Below are 8,059 nucleotides of genomic sequence, written 5' to 3' on the forward strand. Positions count from 1 at the left end.
CCAAAGTCAAGGTCACAGAGGTGGGGGGCTTGGTGGAGGGCACCAAAGTCAAGGTCACAGAGATTGGGGAGGGGCTTGCAGGTCCTGGTGCTGATGGTGGAGGAGGACCTAGGTTGTGGGGAGAGTGTTTTGCAAAAAAACAGAGACGTTTGACACATGAACCAACAACTCTATTGACCGTAAACCACTAACCTCCCCAATGAAAATAAGAAGACCAGAGAGCCCAGGAAGTCAGCGAGCTGGGCTGCTGCGTGAACAGTCCAGACACAGAGAGCAAACCTTCCCGGGTGCGAGTGAGGAAGGGAAGAGAAGCCGCCAGTGCAGACAGGCCCGGAGCTGAGAAAAGAGTGGAGGCCAAGGAGCTCCTCCCAGAAAGCGTCGTTACAGGGACCCTTGTCAGCCTCAGAGCAGAAGAGAAGGCCGGCCTGGACTGCAGGGCTGAGGTGGGCCGTGCTGCAAAGTCCAGGGGTTGTGAAAGGCAGTAAGAGCCAGTGTAGCCACTGGACGCCGGCCTGGTAGACGCTGTGAGGAAAGGAGTGTCCCCGAGTGTGTGGTTCATGCAGGGGCACGAGAGGGAATAAGAGGGTGGTGTCTCTCTTGCTAAGGAGAGACTAAGCACTGACTCTCCAAACATTCCCCCCCCCCCCAGGCTGGGGAGTCTGACATGTGGGAGGAGAAATAGAGCAGTTACCAGAGACAGAGTGGGGAGAGACAGAGAAATACTGCTCAGTCACCGGGAGACAGGGTGGGGAGAGACGGAGAGACACTGCTCAGTCACCGGGAGACAGGGTGGGGAGAGACGGAGAGACACTGCTCAGTCACCGGGAGACAGGGTGGGGAGAGACGGAGAGACACTGCTCAGTCACCGGGAGACAGGGTGGGGAGAGACAGAGAGACACTGCTCAGTCACCGGGAGACAGGGTGGGGAGAGTCGGAGAGACGCTGCTCAGTCACCGGGAGACAGGGTGGGGAGAGACAGAGAGACGCTGCTCAGTCACCGGGAGACAGGGTGGGGAGAGACGGAGAGACACTGCTCAGTCACCGGGAGACAGGGTGGGGAGAGACGGAGAGACGCTGCTCAGTCACCGGGAGACAGGGTGGGGAGAGACGGAGAGACGCTGCTCAGTCACCGGGAGACAGGGTGGGGAGAGACAGAGAGACGCTGCTCAGTCACCGGGAGACAGGGTGGGGAGAGACGGAGAGACACTGCTCAGTCACTGGGAGACAGGGTGGGGAGAGACGGAGAGACGCTGCTCAGTCACCGGGAGACAGGGTGGGGAGAGACGGAGAGACGCTGCTCAGTCACCGGGAGACAGGGTGGGGAGAGACGGAGAGACGCTGCTCAGTCACCGGGAGACAGGGTGGGGAGAGACGGAGAGACGCTGCTCAGTCACTGGGAGACAGGGTGGAGAGACGGAGAGATGCTGCTCAGTCACTGGGAGACAGGGTGGGGAGAGACGGAGAGACACTGCTCAGTCACCGGGAGACAGGGTGGGGAGAGACAGAGAGACACTGCTCAGTCACCGGGAGACAGGGTGGAGAGAGACGGAGAGACACTGCTCAGTCACCGGGAGACAGGGTGGAGAGAGATGGAGAGACGCTGCTCAGTCACTGGGAGACAGGGTGGAGAGAGACGGAGAGACACTGCTCAGTCACCGGGAGACAGGGTGGAGAGAGATGGAGAGACACTGCTCAGTCTTCTAACTTCTGGCATCAGATTAGCAAGTTGGGAGGAAGCTCTGTGCACAGAGCACATGACATGCGTCAGCAGGTTCAGCCCCCAGCACCACCAGAGGCCGGAGCTGAGCGGGGCTGTGGCCTCTCTCATGCCCACACAGCCCTCGGGCAAAGCTGAGCCCCGTCGCCTACGGCATGGCGGCTCTAGCCAACTATAGGCCGTGCTCTCTGGGGTGTTGCTGTGGGAGGGGTGGTCATAGTGAGGTTCTCACCAAAAAGGAGAAGCTGTCGCCGTGGACAGACAGACAGAGAGGGTGTTAGGCAACACCTAGAACCATCTTCCCCTCAGAAGTGTGTCATCGAGGGGGCAGCGGTGAAGGGGCCTGACGGACATTCAGACAGAACAGGATGTGGAGACACAGGGGAAGCAGAGGAAGGACACTGGGAAGCTTCCCTCATTCCAGGTCCCATGGGAGGGGTGAGGAAGGGGGTCCTGACCCCACAGCCTCTTTCCCCCAACTCTGCAGTGAGCCCCCCCTCCTGGCTGTCGGGTCCCCTGGTGAAGTCAGGGGCGAACATGACCCTGCAGGGTCTCCCAGAGCTGGAGTCTGACAGCTGCATCAGCACCGAGAGGGGGTGTTTGGGACCCCCTGCACATGTGGGGCTGCTCCATCCAGGGGGCTCTCAGGCTCCTTCTCTGGGGGTCCCCGACACGGGCAGAGCTGTTGCAGGTCCCTGTGGCCCTCTCAGGGGGCTGGGTGTCAGGTTGGCCTGAGACAGCCTGAGGGTACATCTCCTGGGAACCGGAAGCCCAGGCCCTGACTGTGACCTCGAGCCCTGCCAGACATTTCCATTGGCTACACCAGGCTTGGTGGGCACCTGGAAGAGGCACTGGCCTCAGACTGAGCGTCTGGAGGGATTATTGCCCCCTGAGGAGTCGAGGGAGGAGGCAGAGCTGGGGACATGGACCTGTGAGGAAAGATGATGACTCCATCTCTGCTTCCCCGTGAGCTAGGAGCTGCTGCTGCCTCTTTCTAGCAGAAACCAACCGGACCCCAGGGATTCCCGAATGTTCTGAGCAGCTCAGCTGTGGAGTGTGTCACATCGAGCTGCAGGTCTTCCTCACAGAGGCGTCCTTTCTTCTGGTCAGCATCACATGGGGTGCCTCATGTCGCTGGTTGTGATTCTCAGCTGCAGGCATCAGTCTCCACATGGCTCAGTCGAGCCCTGGCTGCAGGCAGACTCCATGACTGTGAGGAGGGGGATCATCTTGAAAACCGCTGTTTGAAGAGCACCGGGGGGGGTGGAGGAGGAGAGTCTGGGCAAAGTTGCAGGAGCCCCACTTTCCTCTCTGGGCACTGTCTCTCTGCCCAGGTGTCAGGACGCGCCCTCCCTCCTGCCCGGCCAAGCCCCGCAGTTCCTCTGGGACAGTGGGTGAACCTTTGGTGCCGAGCCCACCACGGGCTCCACATCTTCAATCTGTACACGGACAGAGGACCAAATGCCTCTGGGCTGCAGGGAGAATATTCTAGAAGGCCTACGTCCTGGGGCCTGTCAGGGCAGAGCATGCTGGAACCTGCAGACGCCGCCGAGAGGTTTACCCAAACCCCCATCTGTGGATATCAGGCAGTGAGGCTGTGGTGATGGTGGCACAGGTCAGGGAGCTCCTCCCAGAGCTCTCCCAGGTGCTTCCTCACACCAGGCGCCCTATCCTCCCTGGGACTTCAGGTGCTGGTGCTAGTCAGGGTCTAGTCAGGGCAGCAGGACTCATCATTCCATGTGTGAAAAACTGTGAAAACACACACTGTCTATGCCTTAAAACAAAGACTGAGACACTTAGAATCATGAACAAGGCAAAATTCTTACATATATATATATGGGTGTAAGCACACCAAGGGCAATCTTCAGGATCTTTCTATACATTACTAGGAAAAAAGGATAGGGTACAGCCTGTCCTTTTCCCATTTGGAGAGAGGGAATTGGCTCACAATGTAACCATGTTCAGGAAAAAGGGGGTAGGAACGGATATGAGGAGGGGGCTGGGGAGTCTAAGCTAACTTTCAGGAACAACACGGCATGGTTGTGGTCACATAGACGTGTAAGGGTCAGGGGTCTGCAGTCAGACTGGATCAATAAACATCAGAGAAAAGACTACAACCAACTGGGCCATTTCTCACACACGTGTTTCCTACAAATCACACTGACACAGGGAAGACGGTCTGTGGGGCTCTGGAAATAATCGCCAATGTTTCTGCCTTGGATGCTACAGATTCACCAACTGATTGTGCAACTTTATTTTTAGGAGAAGGGCAAATCAAATGAAGTTGACATAGTCAGTACTTGACCTTGATATGGGGTAACTGCGCTGAATAATCCAGGTGAGGCCAGAGCCACCACCATCCTCATACAAATGAAGAAAGGAAGACAAAGTGTAGTAAGCAAAGGAATTTGAACAAAGGACTCACTCAGAGAGCGTGTCAGGGATAAACAATTTTTTTTTTTTACTTATTTTAGATGCCATAGAAAAATCACACAATTCATACAACACACAGTCAACCCGAAAAAAACCTCTTCATACTTAGTAGCTGTTTGCAGGTATGGTTCACTCACAAAGTGGTCACCACCCACTGGTTGCCAGGAGGAGGTCCTTTGTTCTTCTGATGCAACCAAATTAGTGAGGGGACTGCAGCAGCTGGGAAGCTTGTTACTGAGGCCAGCCTCCTGTGCTTTAAGACAGTGCCAGGATAGCCTGAGGGTACTTCTTCCCGCGCTAGTGCTCTCTGGGTTGGAGAGAACTCAACTAGAGCTGATCTAGGCTGCTGTGTGGGAGAGGGATCAGGAACTCGTGCTGCACCAACTTCCGCAGGAGATACACTCTGGAACTCTCGGAGCCGGAAAGCAATTTCCAAGTGTCTTTAATCAGAAGAGCAGCTTTTTTATACTCTCCAAGTAGGGTGGAAACAGGATGTGATATAGAGAGGGTGGAGAGAAAAGTGACTGGTGAAAATCAGGGTGTGACAAAGAAGGGATCAGGGTGTGACAAGGAGGGGGTGGAGCAGGCGAGAATCCTATCACTGAACCACCAATGCCCTGGAGTGCTTTATGTAACAGTGATTTATGTAAATAGACCAAAGCTTTGGATCAGTAAATCCCTATATAGGCATATGGTTAAGCAGAAGCCAGGGGGAGGTGGCATACTACCCAACAGGACAGCATGCCATTCAGTAAAGGTGGAATCGCTTCTTTTAGCTGATTTCTGAGCTTCTATTTATACTAAGCTTGCCTCTGGTTTCAGAGTTACATCTCCTTTGGCAAGGTTCGGGTTGACGTCTTATCTAATGCACACGTTTCTATCTTAGCACTCTATGCAGGCACACTATGGTTACTAAAGTTACACTTGGCTTACACGTTCATGTTCACTACAGTTATATATTCACTACATTAGGGTTACGTGTTCACTACACAGAGGCAGGAGACTGTTCAGTAGTAGTGATTACAAGAGACACTGAGGAGAAAGAGGAGCAAGTGAAGTGATGAAAACAGATGGAGTCCGAGAGAAAATTAATAGGTGGCATACAGACAGATGTATCAACAGGCAGACACACAGATACAACTAGCCAATGTCTCTGAAAAGGAAAAAGTGAGAGACTGAGAATGAATGAAAACATGGATCAAATCCAAGAAGAGGCAGCGAAAATTTAAAAATTCCCAAGAGATAGTTATGCCATGAGAACAAAAAAGAAGTTGCATGGAGGGCATTGGAAGCCGTCCCTCTCAGTTCCGCAGGACCCCGTGGTGGCATCAGGAGACAGTGTGACCCTGCCTACAGCTCTAAGAGCCCCTTTGATGACTTCCATCTCTCTAGGGAGGGAAAGGCCCTGCTGCTAAGTTTCCTGCAGGACACAGGCTCAACAGAACAAACATTCCAGGCCCTCTCCCCTCTGGGCCCTGTGGCCCAGCCCACAGAGAGGCCTACAGGTGCCATGGCTCCTTCAGGGACTCTCCCTACACAGGGTCAGCTCCCAGTGACCCGCTGCTCCTGTCTGTCACAGGGGAGGCGACCCCGTGCCTGGAGCCTTATGCTATGAGGGTCATCTTTGAGGGGTCCACAGCTGATGGGGAGATGAGGAGGTTCTGCCAAGGTTAAGGGCAGGTGGACAAGGAGAGACACAGGGAGAGATACTGATCTGTTGTGTAATGTAATTGATTGGCTGGAGATGGTGTCGCCCAGAAGCCTGACCTTCTTTGCTTGAGTGCATGTGGCGACCGGATGCTGGAGGCCGTGGTGCCGGGGAACAGCAGGATGGCTCTTTATCCGGGACTTGGACACACATAATTTAAAAAAATTATTTATTTAAGAAATTACAGAAGCCAGACCTTCCAACCTCTGCAACCCACAACGACCCTGGATCCATACTCCCAGAGAGACAGAGAATGGGAAGGCTATCAGGGGAGGGGGTGGGATGTGGAGATCGGGTTATGGGAATTGAGCAGAATTGTACCCCTCTTATGCTATGGTTTTGTTAATGTCTCCTTTCTTAAATTAAAAAAAGAAGAAAAAAATAAAGGAGACATTAACAAAACCATAGGATAGGAGGGGTACAACTCCACAAAATTCCCACCACTCGATCTCCATATCCCCTCCCCTCCCCTGATAGCTTTCCTATTCTTTATCCCTCTGGGAGCATGGACCCAGGGTCATTGTGGGTTGCAGAAGGTGGAAGGTCTGGCTTCTGTAATTGCTTCTCCGCTGAACATGGGCGTTGACTGGTCGATCCATACTCCCAGCCTGTCTCTCTCTTTCCCTAGTGGGGTCGGGCTCTGGGGAAGCCGAGCTCCAGGACACATTGGTGGGGTCGTCTGTCCAGGGAAGTCTGGTCGGCATCATGCTGGCATCTGGAACCTGGTGGCCGAAAAGAGAGTTAACATACAAAGCTGCGACGGACCGCTCAGGTCGGGGAACAGCAAGAGTTGTCTGGTCTGCTGAAGAGAGCCCCGGGTGGGTCAGGAGTCGGCGCAAGGGAGAACAGATAGACACCACACTCTATTGGAGGATGAATCTGAACTCAATGTTTATTAGACAGGCAAGTGTTTATATACTTTTTTTTAGCATTTACATATTTTGAAAGCAGGAATCTGGAACAGAAAGTAAAGCATTTCTGATCATTGTGGTTATTTCAAGGGAGTGTCAAGCCCTGCGGGAGTAACCTGCAATGCATTCATGAGTAGGAGCTCTCTGTAAAAATTTAACTTTCTCCCTATTGTGAAAATCTAACTCCCTCCTTAATCATGGGGGGGGGCAGCGTAAGCTAAGGCTTTGGTTTCTAAGGGGGGCAACATATGTCTGATTGAGAAATTTTCTTGAAAGTGTATGTTTGTCTTCTATTTCTTGGAAATGTGAGTCATTATGGACTGTATCCCGGGCTGGGCCTCCGGGAATCAGTGACTGAGTATCCTGGTCATTTGTTATTAATCTAGAGACCAGGGCAGCTTATCCCCACCTGTTCCCGCCATACATAAGACTCACTGTGTGTTGTTCGGCGCCACGGAGAGGAGAGAGAGGAGGTCTGGGGCGAAGAGGGAACAAAAATCTTTATTTGCGCTGGCACCTCAGAGTTGGGTGTGAGAGAAGCAGGTTGGGCCACGTGGAGGTAGCGAAAATGGCTGCCTCACGCAGTAACCTTTCCTGCGTCTAAACACCGAAGTGGACCGCTGGCAAGAGAACGAGGTGCGGAAGAAGAAGGGCTTTTATAGGAGTAGTTTTCAAGAGAATGGGAAGGGGGAGGAGTAACCATAGCACTCCAAATATCGTGGGGAATAGACAATGCCCTGAGGGCACAACATGGCGGAACAGGCGCTCCGAGAATGTCCCAAATCTCGTGGGAAATAGCAGTAGCCTGAGGGGTCAACATGGCAGATGTGACTGCATCTGCACAATTTCCCAGCACTGTGATCATAAAAATAAGGAATTGTAATCTAAATTTAATCGGCATGCCATGTCCCGTTCCCAGAATCACTCTTCCTTGAAGATGTGGTTCCCGGGTGCTGACTTTGTCAGACCCTTCGTTTCTGGTTTGATATGGACGTGGCACAAAGCCAAACAAATTGCTGAACAATCATGGACCTAAAGGCTGGAATAGTGCAGATGAAGTGTTGTGTGTGTGTGTGGGGGGTACTCTCTGCAGACTCTTGTGTACATCTGCTTGCAGGTATATATTTATCCCTGGTTTATGGACATGTGTGAACATATGCTCTATCTCAGGGGACCTGGTCTATATCTAGGTTTGGGAGCTTCATTGGGGAGTGGACCACCTGGAATTAGAGAATACTATGAAAGGAAAGGTCTCACCGGAGTGATGAAGCTGAAGCAAACCAATGGGAC

Source organism: Erinaceus europaeus, chromosome 2, assembly GCF_950295315.1.
Source record: "Erinaceus europaeus chromosome 2, mEriEur2.1, whole genome shotgun sequence".
In the NCBI taxonomy this organism is placed as follows: Eukaryota; Metazoa; Chordata; class Mammalia; order Eulipotyphla; family Erinaceidae; genus Erinaceus; species Erinaceus europaeus.